Source organism: Frankliniella occidentalis, unplaced genomic scaffold, assembly GCF_000697945.3.
Source record: "Frankliniella occidentalis isolate FOCC.00 unplaced genomic scaffold, Focc_3.1 Scaffold175, whole genome shotgun sequence".
In the NCBI taxonomy this organism is placed as follows: Eukaryota; Metazoa; Arthropoda; class Insecta; order Thysanoptera; family Thripidae; genus Frankliniella; species Frankliniella occidentalis.
Window position 1 is genome coordinate 367,595 of NW_026267301.1, and position 9,388 is coordinate 376,982.

Here is a 9,388-nt window from a genome sequence, read left to right on the forward strand (position 1 = left end):
CGTGAATTTTCTATGTCATCCCATCGAGATTCTAACTTAAATTTTTGTGTGTGCGTAGGTAATGTGCTCACGGATTTGGGACCGTCGAGATTTTTTTGGGCACCCTTTAGCGTTTGAAGCACATAAAGAAGATAATTAGCGGGTCCCGCGGCTCCCAAATGTCGTTTTATCTCTTGTATTATTTAACATAAATGAAATTGGCCAACGGCGATGGAAAGCCCTCACCTTGTCCTATGGCGCTGCACAGGTCGCTTTTCCGCAGGGCGGGCGCGCGCGGCGCCGCGGGCGGAAAGGCGTCCAGGGTCACTTGGTGGTTGGGCAGAGGGCCTTGTTCTCAACGCTCCTGACGCGACACCGTTTGAGATATCACAAAACGGATTGCACCACCTGGTGCAGCTACTCAAGGGCTACATATTTTGCGAATAAAACGAAGGTCGAAATTTTTACGTCTTTTTGGCGTGGACAGCGCCATTTAATAGGGTATTTCGGGTAAGCGGAGCGGCGGAAACGGAACCGGCCACTTCACCGCTGGTTGCATCTCTGCTGCTGATGCGCGGGGGAGAGGGGGAGGCGGCGGGTACTTGGTAGAGTCTACTGCGCATGCGCAGTTCGCAGGCTGAGACGGATCCAGCAGCCGCTCGGCCGTTCCGTTTCCGCTGCTTCGCTTACCCGAAATACCCTATTGTTCACTACAGCTATTTTTAACTTATTTTCGTCAAACAAGACCCTCTAGCGCCTAAACGGTTAGAGATAGAGCCAAACGGACGAAATTTTCGCCCGAAGGGCTCTGCTTTGACAAGTTACCTCTTACGACACCATCTAATATTTTCGGAAATTAATAAATTTGTTTTTGGGCTACTTTTGTGAGAGAAACTCCCTCTAGCGCCCAAACGGTAGAAGATAGAGCAAAACGGACGAAATTTTCGCATAGAGAGCTCTACTTCTGCAAGTTACCCCTTAGGAGACCATCTTTAAACTTTCTAAAGTTAATATGTTTATTTTTGGACCACTTTCGTGATAGAAACTCCCTCTAGCGCCCAAACGGTGAGAGATAGAGCAAAACGGACAAAATTTTAGTCCTTTAGGGGTGGTTGCCAGGATTTGCCGTAGGCGTTTCGTTCCCTGGGAGTAGACCTTAAGATAACCTGAAAATTTCAAGTCTCTAGCACATCACCTTCTAGTGGAACAGACAGACAGACAGACAGACAGACATACAGACAGACACACAGACAGACAGACACGAGGTCGTTTGCATAAGCCCGCTGAATAGCTTTTTCAAAGCAGAAGGGCGGTCTAAAAAGAGGACCAACGAGTACTTCAATAAAGTCAACGTAGTTTGCCAAGTTGAAAAAATAACTTGTTCAATTAGCTTCAGTCTGTTGATGTGAATTTAAATCGCCTTTTCGACTTTTCGGACGTCATCTACGATCAGGACGATCTCCTTCTTAAAGGGGGGGGGGATGTCAGGGGAGCGCATTATTTAAACTACGCGGGTCCGAAAAGACGGACAAGCGATAGTAGTGCAGCGTCAGCACGCCCGCGACTAGCGCTGGGGTCCGTGCGTTGCACGCAGGTCTTGCCTTGACAGACTGGTCTCGGCCTGCGGACCGATCGGAGTGAGTACTTGTGGTCCGTCCCTTAAAGTGTAACTACTCTTGTATTCCTTTAACACCCCTCCACGTTTGAGCTACACTCAGCCGGTATCTGTAGGTAGGGTGATAACACGTCACAGAACGGATCCTCGATACCCTACTATACTAATACTGACTGGACAGTAAACTTACAAGTTAAAATCTCATTACAAGGGCAGTAACTTACTAGTTTAAATCACATTACAAGGGCAGTAACGTACTAGTAAACTAAAAAAAAACGAAAAATAAACAAAACAAAATTCAGTCTTCTAGGATTGAACTAGGTAGTACATCAGTCAAAATTTAAAGTAACATCATATCTCACTCCATTTGTTGTCGTTGTTCTGCTCTAACTTTCGCAAAATGTCCAACCCTTTAGCAAACAACTTTGCCCTGTTTTGAGCTTCCTGCCTAAAGCCGTTGAAGGACTCAAAATAGGTTTCTTCAAGTTGGAGCTTCCTCTTTTGCAGTTCCAATTGTCGGTTTTTGTAACCAATGGCAGAAGAAGGTGCTGCTGATGTTGAGGTTCCCATCAACTTCTTAACCCTCTCCTGATTTTGTATAATTGGAAGCCTATGCTTCCCCTTTTGAATATTTTGAATGCAAGTCTGGGCCCGTTTGTAGGTCGAAGCCGCCCCAGCAGACACTGTCAGGGCTGGTTTAGTTGTGACACTGTTCTTCTCAATATCATACACAAAGTCATACAACTCCCATTTGCAAGCAGCTGCTCCTGTTTTTTCTCTCTTGTAATCCTTTTCATGAAACTTTCTCACAATTGCATTGTACCTTTTTTCGCATTGAGTTCCATCAACATCATAGCCCCCAGCCCTCAGTTTATCAGCCACCTTTCGGCATATATTCACAATCTTCATTAAAGGCGTGTCAGAATATTGTTCCTTCACCTTTGACACCTCTACTAGCAAGAGTTTATCAGCATTCACTGTACCCAAGTCTGTCAAAAGAAAATTTCAGTAATTCACTTTGTATGAATATGGAATGTGGCATTTCTTAAAGCAATGAGAATCTGAGTATAACAATGCATAGCATTCTTTTTCTCTACTGCGTATATAGTCGAAGCAGTAGGCAAAAGAATCCTGCATTTTGTGAAGAAAGCATGAAATTTTGCACAGTGGTACTATGGACCAAAACGAACATGTTGGCCCGCAGTACCGGAAGTTCCGACCCATAGGAGCGGCTGGGGCAAGAAATTCAAATCTGAAATGTGCGAATTTCAAAAATGTCGTTTTGACGATTTCCAAGTTCGGTTCTGAATGTCACGCACGATCTAAAACGTTACATACGCACTGTTGTTGAGTGGAGGGGGACTTACTGACAAACCAAAACCACTTCCGGTCGTCCACAAACCGGAAATGGCGCGAAATTTGAATTTTTTCTAGTGCAAGAGCTGGATGTCGCGTTCAGAGCGCTATTTGTATAGGCTGTGGGTAATTATCATATTGTAGGCGTTCGGTAGTCACCATTTTTGCAGCATGGGTCCGGTCTCCGGTCTCCGGAAGTTGGACTCCGCCCGCGAAATTTGAATTCATTTTAATGCATTTTTTGTTTAACTTAAATCACTGTTGCAAACGTGGGTTTTCGCACTATGCACACTTGAATAGTGACAGTTTCGAAGTTTTTGAGAGGGTAGAGGGTCGCAAGGGAGGGAAAATGGTGGTTTTGGCGCGAAATTTGAATAATTTTTATGCGATTTCGTATTATGTTGTGTTTTAACGGGAAAGGTACGCCGCAGGGTCAGGTTCCCAAAATTATGTACAGGAACCATTCCTTGCACTATAAAATGCGTCCAAAAATGTGTCAATTGTAAAAACAATATATTTGTCCTAAATATAAAACACTTGAACTGCACTAAAAACCTATGAACATTTGCAAAAGGTAACTAGTATTGAAATGTGTGTCAGGCAAGTAGGGAAAATGGCGAATTTTCCTTTATGGGTCTCCGAGCAGATCTTTCGTCATCTGGAGTCTAGTCGCCGTTAGCAGAACTGCCGTGCCTCTTCGCCAACGAACTGTATGTATATTTGTTATTGTTTGAAACGTGTTTGCTACCAAAAATAATTGTATTTATGTAAAGTATTTATATTACCTCTTGTTTGCAGTGAGAAACAGTTACATCGAAATGATGTCAGACTGATATCGTTGTCGGTAAATTGTCGATTATCGTGTCGAATCGATCCTGATATGGTCTTCAAATCGAGACATTTCCGATAACTGACATCTATTTGATGTCGATTCGATGTCACATCGATTTTGATTTCTCACTGGGTTGTCACATTCTCCTTTGCAAGACATACACTGCAGTGTTCTTTTCAGGAACGTCTGCTAGTTGGAAAACTGGTTTATTAATAGGACTTTGCTCTGGATCTTGCGCAGATTCCTTCTCAATGGTGCGTAGTTACAATTGATTGATGTGCAACGAGCAGGGTGCTTCTCCTTCAACATTGACCATGTATACTGTAGGTCCCAGTTTCTTCACTATTATTCCATTCTTTGGAGTCATTCCAGGAAAATATTTCACTTTTACTTGTTCTCCAGGTTTAAAACTGACAGGCCTTAAATACTTACTGGTCATGACTGTGACTGTTGGGGAAATAGGCAATGGGTCAGGAAAGTCTACCTTAGTTACATCAAGCGACCTCTTCAGAAGGTCAGTAGGGTACACCAGCTTCAATAACGCCATCACTCGCTGCCTCATTTCCATTGACGTAGCTTCCACATCGGATGCAACTTTTTTAATGTCCACAAAGATGTTTTCCCCAAAGTGAATCTGAAAGAGATGTTGAGCATTCTCACTATCTAGGTAATCAACTTGATACCACAAGTTTATAACATATATGTAAGTACCTGTCCTGAAGGAATATCCTCATCATTTAGCATGCAGGCTCCTGTCCACCCGTTGATGTTGTCCAAAAAAACAGGTACCACTATTTCCGGATCTAGCCTGCCTACACTGTGAAAAATATCACCGTCAATTTACAAATTTTGCAAACTCGAATTGTAATTTAAGTTGTAAATTTACGAGGGCAGATCTTTTACTCGCCAATGGGTTTTAAGTTGATACGTACTGCATCTATTTTTACGATTTCAAATTGTAATTTTACAACTTGCGTCCAGGAAAATTTTCCTCTAAACCTACCTACTATTTGTCACAGTGTATTCTTTTGAGGAGACTTCAACTTTTCTGTGAGAAACACGAAAGAACTTAGTGAACCCTTTTACTCCACATCCAAATACAAAACTTACATGTTTTAATACTTACTGTTAAAGACACCTAATTGTTTTGTGAAGTCCTCCACATTTTGATTGCTAGTTTAGTGCAAAGTTTTCACTTCACTTTGAAGCTCAACAATTCGGGCCTGAGCTGTGGCCAGTTCACCTTTGAAAGACTCCGTCATCGTACAATTTCTGCCATCACAACTAATCTGTAGTAGAATAATACAAGATCAAGAGTAAGACAGGGTGATGAATTATAAGTCCATAATGAGATTCTAGTTTTTCACGATCACAACTACCAACCTCATCATCAGAGACAAAAAGATCATCATCTCCTTCATTGACTGATTTAGTTTCTTGATTCATTATTGGAGTTGTCGTAGATTCTACTTTTGATTTCCTGTCATTACTGACAACATCATTGGTGTTTTCTCGTTTTGCATCAATTTTTGGCATGTTTCTGTTGACGCTGCAAAAGATAATATTTTGTTTAAAGCAAAGTCTGCACATTAAAGTGTGCATAGCAAGATTACCAACAAACCTTAGTGCTTCCTCTGGCATTGGACTTCATGCCATCATACGCCTCCAGGGTTGATAGAAGGATCGAGCACTCAGCATTGTCTAAAGACACTCTCTTCCTGTTAGGAATGTGGTTTGGATGGTCTTTTGAAATCTCTTGATGTTCTGTTTTTCAATTCTTCCTCATCCTCTGAAACAAAGTAACACTTAAAAGACAAGAGCACAACACACACTGCAGATGTAGTAAATTTCATTGCCTCGTGCAACAGTCCGGAACGTCCATTACAACATTAAATGCGGTTAGGATCACTTGAAATATCGAGTAAAACTTGTGATTACGTACCACCTAATTCTAGAATTAAATGATGCATCATTCTAGTCTTGCTCGCAATGCCAAAGTGGGCCTTCTATATTGCTGCGGTCACTAGGCCGTCAGTTGGAGGCTCACACTTCTCAAAAGTTGTGTCTTGGTCATGAAGCAAGTAGTATTCATTCGATCGATGCACTTCAAGCTTCTAACTCACGTGGTTCTTCGACACTGCGTGCATTTTGCCATGCTACATTATATTTTGTAGTTTATACAAAACGTTACCAAGCAGGAGCAGGTGAGGAGGCAGGAGAGGTGTTCAGCGCGATTCGAAGGGAAACAAATGACTGCTACTAGCCATCCGGATTTGGTAGACAGCACTAAATTGCTACCAACCTTGTACAATTGAATTTTCGAGGATGCACACGTAAACACAGCATACATCTCAAACAAATAATTCAAATGTTAAAAATATTACAGAAAAGGGACATCAATATTTATTTTCAGTCAATATCAATCACGGAAATGTCAGATGACGCCTTCATAATTTCCGTAGTGTGCCTGACTGCAAGCAGTCGAATTCATTTGTCACATAAAACAAAAGCAACAGGAACCATAGACAGTGAAAATTGTCTTAATTTATTCAAGAACAATTTGATTCATTAAACATAAGTTGAGTTGAAATTGTCCAGAATATAAATTGAATGTTAACAGTATCAGATGTAAGTAAACAGTGCGGTCGCTGATTCCAAATCGCAAGTGTGATTAATGTTCTCAATCTTAGCTGTATTAAACGTTGTAAAGCAGGTTAGTTTGTTTATTTTGTGCTCTCTCTTAATAGAATTAAAATGTCCGCAAGTACTTCTGATAAAAGTGGAAGCATCGAAGAAACCCCAAATAATTCCGAAGTCCACCGGTCGACAACGTACAGACGCCAGAAAAGAAAAGAAAACCTTCAATTAAGACTACTTGCAGCTCGAAGCAAACAAGCTGGTGCACTGAATCAAGGAAATGATGAGGTTTGTATTTTATTACACTCTATTCTTTTAGAAAACAACGGTAAATACATTCTATTCTGAGTCTATCTTCATGTAATTATTTTGTTGATCAAGGTGCCTGCTACTGATGTTGAGGAAGCGTTTGGATGTGTTTGTGGTGCATCAGCTACTAAACGGAACATTGACCTCGAGCCTGTGGAAACAGAATGGCATAGTTCAGAGCAATGCAATCAACAGCCAGAGGCGAGCAACTTTTGGTTTTGTTATTGTTTGGTTGCTTTTGTATTGTGCACTTTGTAATTAAGAATTTTTCATTATAGAGCTATATTAACAACCCATCAGATAAAGATAGAATTCTACACAACATGACTAATACTGATGGATCATCGGAGGTGAGTTTGTCTTTTGAAATTTACTTTGTGTTTCTGTTGTAGACTACGTCATAACTTTTGTTACTTCTTGTGTCTTGTGTAGGAACTTGAAGATCTGAATCCAACTGATCACTGCAGCACTCAAGTGTTTCGTCTCGATTATCAAGAAAATGGTGGTGGTGGACGTCCAAGTGATCCTGGTGACGACAACGGGGACTTCGATCAGAATGATGATGACAATGATGATGATGACAATGGTGATGATGACAATGATGATGATGACAATGGTGATGATAACAATGATGATGATGTCAATGGTGATGATGACAATGATGATGATGATTCTGATCACAGTGCCGTGAACAACAAACAAGTTTGGAATGATTTTGAAGATCAGGATGATCTGGGAGAAGGAAACCATGCTGTGGGCAATAACGATAGCGAACCTAGTGACCATGAGGACAATGAGTCTAGTGATACGGAAAGTGATGGTGATGATGACGATGGTAGTGTAGATAGAGACCTTGCATTCAACCCCTAGAGACTCAATACAATTTGCCAGTTATATACAAACCACTCTGTGAAGGAAGTTTTGGTCATTGTTATTGCAATGTTTGACAGATATAGCTGGACCTATGAAGCTCTTATAGGCTGCTTTCAGGATCCAGAATTTTTTTTGTTCTTGCGTCAGTGCTTAATTCGACAAGGTAATAGACTGTCCAGACATGGCATCACATGGAATGCACCAGGTAAAGGTGTCATCACAAGCAAATTTATACCAACAGTCTGCACAGTGGATGCAAAAGCACGATGCATAATAATGAATATGATGGGCCCAACAGGATTTTTTGGATGTACATTTTGCCCAATTGAAGGTGTTCAAGCAAATGGTGTCCATTTTCCATTTGAGGGTGAAATGACAGAACCAAAGATAGATGCACAGCTTCGTGCACTTATGGAAACAGCACATAACAACCCTGCAGGTTAACACTTCTGCTCTTAAGCTTCTTCGCCACTACAATCTTAATACAGGAATGTCAACAGACGACCTCCATCCTTTATTTGAAGGTGTAGCCTCATTTTAAACTGACAAACTACTTACAGAGAATGATAATCCGTATTACATTGGAGCTCCAGCAGACATTGCTTTAATCAATGCCCGTCTTGTATCAATTACTATACCTCCAAAACTCTTAGCCCGTACTCTACGAGGTATTGATACAAGAGCCAAGTGGAGAGGTCATGAGTGGAGGAACTGGATTCTTTACTATGCATACCCATACCCATGTCTGACTGGCTTACTTCCTCTGAGATACCTGCGCCACCTCCTCAAGCTGTTCCGTGCCACTTTCCTTGTATCAAGAGATTCAGCGACAGAGGCAGATTTAGAAGAGGCTGAGGTGCTCTTCACTGAGTATGTAAGAAACTTTCAGGAATTTTTTGGTGTACAATGAATGCGTTTTAACATTCATGTGTTGTTGCATGTAGTACCTACAGTTAGATGTTGGGGTCCTGTTCTTGTCCACACTACTTTTAATTTTGAATCATGGAACATGAAGCTTAAGGAACAAGTTAAAAGGATGAAGGACCCAATCCTGCAAATTGCTAACCGACACTTAATATCATCCTTTATTGCAAGTGTTCCTTGCGACCCTGTTAATTTCTCTCCTGAAATCCAGTTAGAAGTTACTTCGATTCTTACAAAGACTGACCTTAAAACAGCTGTGGAGGTAGTGCAAGTATATTTGCTTGGCTCTGGAGAAGCTGGAATACTTTCTGTAGAAGAACGGATGGCTTTGGAAGCTGTTGCAATACGAGATATTCAAGGATTCACACGATTCAAGAGGGCTTTGTATAAACGGCTAGAGATCAACAGACTATAGAAGAAGTGGAAAGAACAACAATTCTCATCTTCTAAGATGGAATGGCACTTCTTAGCCCGCCCTTCTGCTTTTAAAACAGCATTAAAGCGGGCTTATGCAACCGCTCTCGTGTCCGTCTGTCCGTCGTCCGTGTAGGAGGAAGGAGATGAGCTAGAGGTCTGCAAATTTCAGGGTATCTTAGGGGTCACTCCTAGACAACAAAACGCCTGGTCGACGGGTCCTGCGAGAAGAATACGATCTCGCCGCGCCGAACCAGACAAGTACGATCTCGCCGCGACAAACCAGAAAAGTACGATCTCACCGCGACGCTCCAGAAGCGTACGAACTCATTTCGCCGCGGCGCGTGCACTCGGAGCTTTGGACGCCTCTTACTCGTCGCAGGCATGTCGCAGCAGTTTGGGCGATATTCCATTTTAATGGCAAAACAATAGGGATTAAAATGAGATGC